The sequence below is a fragment of the Xiphophorus maculatus genome, chromosome 21 (genome assembly GCF_002775205.1).
Source record: "Xiphophorus maculatus strain JP 163 A chromosome 21, X_maculatus-5.0-male, whole genome shotgun sequence".
Classification (NCBI taxonomy): domain Eukaryota; kingdom Metazoa; phylum Chordata; class Actinopteri; order Cyprinodontiformes; family Poeciliidae; genus Xiphophorus; species Xiphophorus maculatus.
Window position 1 is genome coordinate 5,659,752 of NC_036463.1, and position 8,523 is coordinate 5,668,274.

Sequence of the window (8,523 nt, forward strand, 5' to 3'; positions counted from 1 at the left end):
TCAAACTTACTGACCTTTACTGGTGCTTTTGTGGAACAAATAGTGGAGAAAATAGTAAAAAATAATATTCCTTATCATTTTCATATTTTATTTAACATCATTAAATAAAATTTATTGAGACAACAATAGATCCAAATTCTAATTATGATCAGACCACTTTCACACTAAATTATAAAAGATACGATAAATGCCCACCCTTATGCACTGTACAATGGCTGCTGGAAAATAATAGCGTTTTGTTGTTGACGTAGTTTTCAGAGACCACTTACTGGATACTTCATGGTTGTGTGGGAGGCTCTACTAATGCTTTTCAAAGATGTATGGTTGTATAATTGCAAATTTGTTTGCAGCCATTTTCCTCTGTGAGTGAGTTGGGGGGCATGGCAACAGCACCCTTTTGGATTTAAAGTGACAGAAGCCCTAAAACACCTCATTCTAACAGGAGTTCAAAATAAAATAAAATCTCATTATCTAAGTATAATTTTCTGCAAGAAAATAAAATGTAATGAACATGTTTTTCAGGCTAGCATACATCTATGCTAGCTTGCTCAAGGAAGCATAAAAGGTCACCTTTAAGCAAATTATGATCACAATGATTCAAATATAAATACATCTGTGGATGTAGGAAGATAAAACTAACCGATTATGTATCAGAAATGTCGCCAGCCTTTATCTGCACAGAGCAATTAGACTCCTATGATGTGAATCCCTGTGCAGGTATTGTGCAGCACTGAGCAATCTGTGGACGTCTTCCATAATGCATCACTGCCTCTGCATGTGTCAACACGCTTTGACACATGAGACAGGAAGACGAAACCCGAAGACTCACACTGGACACCTCCAACCAGAGCACAAGCAGGCTGCAAGGAAATAATCCCTCAGAGAAGACTGCGTGTGTGTGTGTGTGTGTGTGGGGGGGGGGGGGGGGGGGGGTGAGTGTATGTGTGTGTGGGGGGTAAGGGGGGTTATCTAACCCTGTGTGCCCTGCAGCGCTGGCTGGATGTCGCTTTTCATTAACTGTGTTGGGACGTGGCATTAACCACAGCCTGTGTACAAGTGCACATATAATGAGCTACACATGTAAGGCTCAGCTTGTGTCTCTTGTATAAACAGACACAATTGGGCTTTTTAAAACAACAATAAAAGATTTTAAAACGTATGAAATATGGACTATGCCACTGCTGCTGTAGCAAGAGCTCCTTGTTCAGTGGTTGTGTTTTAAACTGTCTCTTTGTGTTTTTGGACAGAGCCATTGATGGTGTATTGCTGTCATTAACTGATTTACTCTTTAGGCCTGGACTTGAAAGATTTCAAATAAGGAATGCTAAATTGTGTGAGCAAATAAATGTAACTTCCTCATTTTCCTTTTTATAGAAAGTACTCCCATTGGTGGAGCTGTTGCCATGAATTGTTTGCACTCTTTGTTTATCTTTTTGTGATAAACAAAAAGATAAACAAATGTGGTAATATGTGTTTTACCACATATTCCCACAGACATTTTAATCAAACTTTACTTTGTTAGTCTAGAAAGTCTGGTTTGTTTAGGGAGCACCAATAAGAACTCGCCATTTTTGCCTGGGCTTGATTAATTGTCAACTAATTTAGTAATCAATTAATTGTTAACTACGCACGTAAAAAGAAAAGACATATCTGAGCAGTAATTAAACCAAAACTGTACAAAAATCTAATCAAATTGTGGACCAAAACTTCAAACTCTGGTTCATTTACAAATTTCAGTCTGAGTTTGGTTGACGTGAACTCTGGTGCAGTTTGAATGCACATGTGAACGCCAAGCGAACCTGAGATGGCTCCAAAAGAAGGAAGGAAACTATAGTGCAGGGCATTCTGGGTAAACAAACACGCTAAATTAGCGCTAACGGGAGAAACAGCTTGTGGTCTTTTACCAAAGACAAAATAGAAATCCTTCAAACACTAAAACCTGACTCTCATTTTTGTTTACATATTGTGAAGAAGGAAGTTGCGCTTAGTGTCTTCTTCAGAGGTTTTTGTGTCATTTCCTTCAGTTGTTCTTGATGCAGCGCCACCACAGGCGAGGAGGGAAACAGGTATCTCAATTAGTTTGGATTGTTTGACACAGTGCAGTGTGAAAGCAAAATGCACCAACTCAAAATGTTGCAATTTTAGTCCCCAATTAAACCGGACTAAATACAGTGACTATGTCACGTATTTAGCTACGTCTCTCTCTCCAGATAGAGCTATTACACTGTATAAACAGATTAAATAGCACAGTTTTTCAAAATGGATAAACAATGCAATGTTTAATGCATAACCAATGCATTAAACATTGCATTGTTTAATGCAATGTTAAACAATGCTTTTATGCAATAAAAACAATTGCATCTGTGTTTAGTTTTGGAGGAAGCCATTAATAAAAAGTTAGCTGTGATTTAGTGTTTAATTTCTTTGTATTTCTTGCTTATAGAAGATACTGATAGCCGAATGCTTCAATATTTAGCTGGTTCTCTCTTGTTGTATATGTCTTTCAGAAGAGTGCTAGAGCTAACCAGACTCATGTTGATTAATAATATAATGTTTATATTATTAATATATGTATTTGGATAAAAATAACACATAATTTTCAGATCACTTGGCATAAGAAACATCTGCAAGCAAAATTAACTTTAACTCCTTTTAGTACAATCAAAAATGTTCAATTTATCACATATTGACAAATAAAATCAGACCAAAGTGATGTTAAATGCAACAGTAAACATATTTTAGAATAAAAGATTAGCAGTTATTTTATTATGAACAGTGATCAAATTTATATTACTACTATCACTTGATTCAAATATTAAGACCAAGATTAATTTACTGACCTTTGACGGTTGGAGTTGAGAAAAATAATATTAATAAAGCAAAGAAAGTCACCAAGATAGTTGGAAACAAACACTGTAAGCATGCAGTTCAGCTGGGCCACTCCCAGTACTTGCAAATAAGGAATCCAAATGAAGGAGGTATGGACGAAGAAAGAAAGGAAAGCATGCGGCTTGCCAAAAAATACACAGATATATAAGTTTAAAAAGATCAGCATACTTACAGTTTTTTAAGTGATTCAACATGCTAGCAACGCATGGGTCCTTCTTTATATATTAGAGATCAAAACTAAGGTGAGCATATTAGAGTTATTAGAGTCCAGTAATTAGCTAAAGTAACTGGTTAGCATGTCGGCTGATTCTGATAAATTAGCCCGGCGGAAGATAAGCTAACAGCAGCAGCAGCAGCAGCCGGGAGCGAGGCAGGTGTAACAGGCCATGACTGCACACGGAGTGTCCCATTACACCGGGGGCCGGTGGCGGCGGGAGGCCGGGCCGGGCCGGACCGAACCGGACCGGAGAGTCCGGCTAACAGGGCTGCTGTTTAACCCCGCTAACACACCGGATACTCCAGGAAGATTCACCGTTTCTGGGTGTGGATGGAAATAAGTTGAGAATAGAAGAATAAAAAAATGTGTTTACAGAATTACACTCCATGGGCAAAATATAAAGGTCATATATACAGATAATGAAAATAAAATCCTCGAATAAGGTTTAGAGAAATTGGAATATTTTACTGGATGGAGAGATGGGTGAAAAAATGGATTGATTCATTCATTCATTCATTGATGAACAGGTGAAAAAATAGATGGATGATGAAAAAGTGGATGAATGGGTGGATGGAAAAATGGTGGAATGGATGGATATAACCAATAAATAGATGAAAAACGGATGGATGGATGGATGATAAAAGTGGATGGATGGACGTAACCAAAGGATGGATGGATTAATTGATGAAAAATGGACAGATAGATTTATGAATGAATGGAAAGTCCAATGCCACATTATAATCAAACCACTTTAACACACTGAAATGACGACAACCAAAGACTTTTGCTCAGTCTGTAAATTGGAACCTTTGTAATAAAACAATGTATGACAGAATATAACAGCATAGTAATTATGAAAAACTGCCCGTACCAGTGTTTTGACTGAAATTATCCTTGAAATAAGGTGATTTTCCCCTTCAGTTGTCTTATTTGTTTACATTAATGACACCCTTAATCTGACAAAACTTTGCTCAATTATCATTCTCCCTGTGTGAGCGGGGAAAGCGATTCATGCAACTCTGGTTTCCTTTCTGCAAATGATTGATTCTGCTCAAACTATCAGAAACAAATTGCTGTGCCAGTGAAGCTGATAATTCATCATTCGGACTAACAGATGGCACCATGATTATTTTCCCCCCAAATACCCTGAAGCATGTCCTTTCAAACCAAACTCCAACCAGACAAATCACGTAAGATGCTCTTAGGTAATTGGTGTCGACTCGATTCAATATTTTTGGTTTAATTACTAAAGGATTTAACGTTAGATGAAAAATTGGTAAAATGTCTTAAGCTAGCCCATCCAAAATCACAGCCTCTCAATTATTTAACTCATTATTCTACTTATCCTGATTAAAAGAGAAGGCAATAGTTGATCTCAACACAACATTCAGTGAATTATAACTACTTTGAGGTCAAAAAAGTTAAAACTAACTCAGAAAAAAGGTTTCAGTTGATTATAACCACATAATTTTACTGAGAAAGGAGAAATAAAATTTAGCATAATAATGAAAACAATTTTCCTAATAATTATATTAAAGTCCTTTTATTTACTAAAGAGAGAGAATAGGATGTCGTCAGCGTAGAAACAGAAATACATTTTCAAACAACAGACCCAAAGACAAAAATATAGTGTGAATACCAAAGGACTGAATACACATCCTTGTGGAACACCACACCTATTGAAATGGGCTGCAGGAGAACATTGCACTAACTCACATGTGTCAAACTCAAGGCACATGGGCCAAATCTGGTCCACCGCAAAATTTTATGTGGCCCTCTTTGAATTGAATAGAATATTATTTTGTCAATCAAATTACAGCAGTTTTATGTGTAATCTAACAAATTATATGAAGGTGACAGATGTTTGAATTTAATTTGAAGATAATCTCATAAAATGATTAGACATACTTAATATTCATTAATATTTTAACAGTTTGTTATTAGGTAGTTTTATCAATATGTTTTCTTTAAAAATTGCAGTCTGTGACTTTTATATATAAAAAATGTTTTTTTACATGTTTATATGAAACAGATTATCTGTGAAAAAAATCAATTTCATCTGCCTCCTTCCAGTACTATTCAGAAACAACCAATCAGAGCCAGGAGGCAGATCTTAGCGCTGTCAGTCACCTTTCTCTCTGCTCCGATGCTGCTAGCACACCTTGTTGTGAATGCTAATGCTAGTTAGCATGGCCACCAATGATGGCAGATTGACAGTTTTCCTGTAATGGTGAGTTTTTTTCTCTATGATTAGCATTAGTGAGTACACACCGCTGATTGACAGCGCTAAGACCCGCCTCCTGGCTCTGATTGGTTAATTTCTTCAGACAGCAATAGTGGCTCAGAGACTGATTATCTGTTTCATAACAAACTGTCACTATGGTGACAATTGTAGAAATTACGTAGAAAACTGGAGCTTTAACTGTAATAATTTTTATAAGAATAATAATAATGGCATACATAGTTATCAGCTCCAGAACCTAAAATGGAAAGGAGCCATAAAAATAAGACAAGAAGAAGACTTTAGACACAGAAGAAGAAACCAGACAACAGTCGAGTCAGAGTGCTGCTCCCAATCCTCATAGAGGATAAACACTGGACAGCGTCTCATCAATAACTTCGCTTCAGGGAACCTCCGTTTCTACTGTAATAAATTTGGAGAACAAAGATGTCTTTGTCCATTAACACCAGTTTGCTATCACTTCTCCTGTATTCACACCCCCAGCCATCCCTGTTGACCCCGGCTCCCGTCTGTGTGGGAGCGGCCCGGCGTATCTGGCATGACTCCTCCAGGCTCCGACGACTGCAGAGCTCCAACCTCATTTCCTGCTCTGCTGCTTTACAAATGGCTCATGAACGCTGGACTCAGACCAAGGATGGAGATGCACCGACGGCTATGCTAGCTGCATGATTAGAGCAGACAAAGGTCCAGACTGGTGTACAGAGCCTCCCTGCCCCCACCTCATTATTTAACCTGTTTATATTACACGGTTGTCAAATGTTGATGCTTTGACAGAGCTTCATGGGTGCTGATGATGTGACACAGGGCCATATTTGGGCTTCACATGAGGTTTATGAAGAGGAATTTGGTAATTAATGGCGTGTATAGCTACTATATACCAATAATAATGCATTACTCTTCATTTTATATGTTAATAGGCACCAAAAATCATATTCATGAGTAGAAATTGATAGTCAAATATCCAAGTTCAGGAAGTGTTCTTGTGTTTCTCAGAGTACAAAGAGAACGCACCATTTATAGTTATCGGTATGTAGATATTGTCAGCAAATCAATACAAAGAAGGAAAATGTTTTTGTTTCTTTTTATCAAAAAGCACCAATAAGAACTCACCATTTTTCCCCGGGGAATGATTAATTGTTCAAAGGATTAATCAGATTGATTGTGATTAAACGATTATTGAAATAATCATCAACTACTTTACTAATTGTTTAATTGTTAACTACAGGCGTAAAAAGAAAGAACATATCTGAGAACTACAAAAAACTAAACTGGATTTATTTTGGGCAGCGTCATTGGTTTCTGGTTCCTGGTAGAATTTAAACAAATGATCCGATTAATTGTTAACTGGAGTATGCAAACTGAAAATAAAGGAAATTTGCTGAAAGACCAACATTGTCAAAGCCATAATTAAACCAAAACTGTGCAAAAAAAACTAAACTAGCTTCACTTTGGACTGGGTCACTGGTGATGCTGCAGTTTCCAGTTCATGGCAGATATGAGACTCTGTGGTTCCTGTTAGGGATTAAACGATTTATCGGGTTAATCTTGATTAATCAATTATCTAAAGAATTGTCAACTCATTTAGTAACCGATTGTTAACTAGAGTATACAGAAGTACATTTGCTGAAAGAACAATATATCTGAGCAGTAAACTGTACAAAAAAACTAAACTAGGTTCATTTTAGACAGGGTTTCTGGATTTCCAGCAGTTTCTAGTTTATGGCAGACTTGTGATTGCGGTTAGGGCTGTAATGATTAATCCGATTAATCATGATGAATCAATTATTGAAATAAACGGCAACTAATTTAGTAACCAATTAATCGTTAACTGAGAGAAAAATAAGGCTATTTCATGAAAGAACGATACATCTGAGTTGTAGTTAAGCCAAAATTGTACTAAAACCAAACTAGCTCCCCTTTTTAACAAGGTCACTGGTTTTCTAGCAGTTTTCAGTTCACTGAGACTCTGGTTCTTGGTAGAACTGAAACGATTAATCATGATTAACCAATTATTGAACTAATTACCAACTAATTTAGTAACCAATTAATCATTAACTGGAGTATACAGTCTCAAATGTATGGCTATTTGATGAAAGAATGGCATTCTCAGAGCTGCAATTAAGCCAAAACTGTACAAAAAAGATGTTTTGCATATAAGATTAAAAAAACTTTTGTAAAAATGTTTTACCCAGAATTCCTCAAGTGACATACTTTTATCTTCACCTCCTATTAAACCATTTTTGCTACTCAAATATTAATCCATAAATGTAAAAATAATCAACAAATCAGTCTGAAACTGTACTGATGTTAAATCAAACAGAAAGGTGATGTTAAAGAGTCTTTTTAGCTGCAGATCCTTTTACTACAAATGATCAAAACTAAAGGAGTCCTATGTTGTTGAATTCTAGGCAATAAAACTTTTATTTTCTTACTTAAAAAAAAGGAAATTAATTGTTTATTTGCATTTTAATGCCTCTCTAATATTCTATAAAACATTCCCAAATAAAAAATCTGTAGACTGTGACCTTTTTTTTTTACCCAATTAAGTGATTAATCGTTAGAATGTTTTATTAATCAATATCTAATTTAATCGTTGCAGCTCTAGAATCCAGATATATCTTTTCTCTATGAAAAAAATAGCATAAAGTGCCAAACCTGGTCCTCTCTAGTTATAATCTCTTACCACAAATCTTTGAGTTACGTGAAATATCAGGCAACTCAGCATGGCGTATGACACATTACATAAACCGTTAATAAGCTTAATTTCCTGACAGGTAACCTACATACTGCTGTAGAAAAAACACTCGAGGAAAAACAGTATTTGCTCTGACTGATGCCTCAGCACAACGTGTCATCCTACGACACGCACAGGATGGGGACACAATTCAGTAATCCTCCTGCAAAGCTTAAGCTGAACCTAGTTTCCCTTTAACAGTTACAAGGTCAAACCTGATGGCACATTTGACTAAAGTTAAATATCTTTGCACATAATTACATAATATAACTGGTTTGATTTTTATGCAGAATATCCTAGAAACCTGAATAGTGACTCAAATGCTCATAAAACACTGAAAGCAGTGATATTTTAGAAGAGTTTTATAAAAACAGTGTCTTACCTGAGATGAAAGGCGCCGCTCTCAGATGTGTTTTCAGCCCAGCTCCTCTGACAGATGAA

At 36.3% G+C, this 8,523-nt stretch overlaps 1 protein-coding gene across 1 annotated transcript in view; it reads right to left on the reverse strand.

The window, feature by feature from the left end:
* myo3a (myosin IIIA) overlaps positions 1–8,523 on the reverse strand; it is a 69,462-nt gene extending 60,939 nt beyond the window's left edge. Inside the window, exon 1 of the mRNA XM_014471271.2 lies at positions 8,465–8,523. The gene's annotated coding sequence lies outside the window, so the exon portion shown is untranslated. The remainder of the gene's footprint in view (positions 1–8,464) is intronic.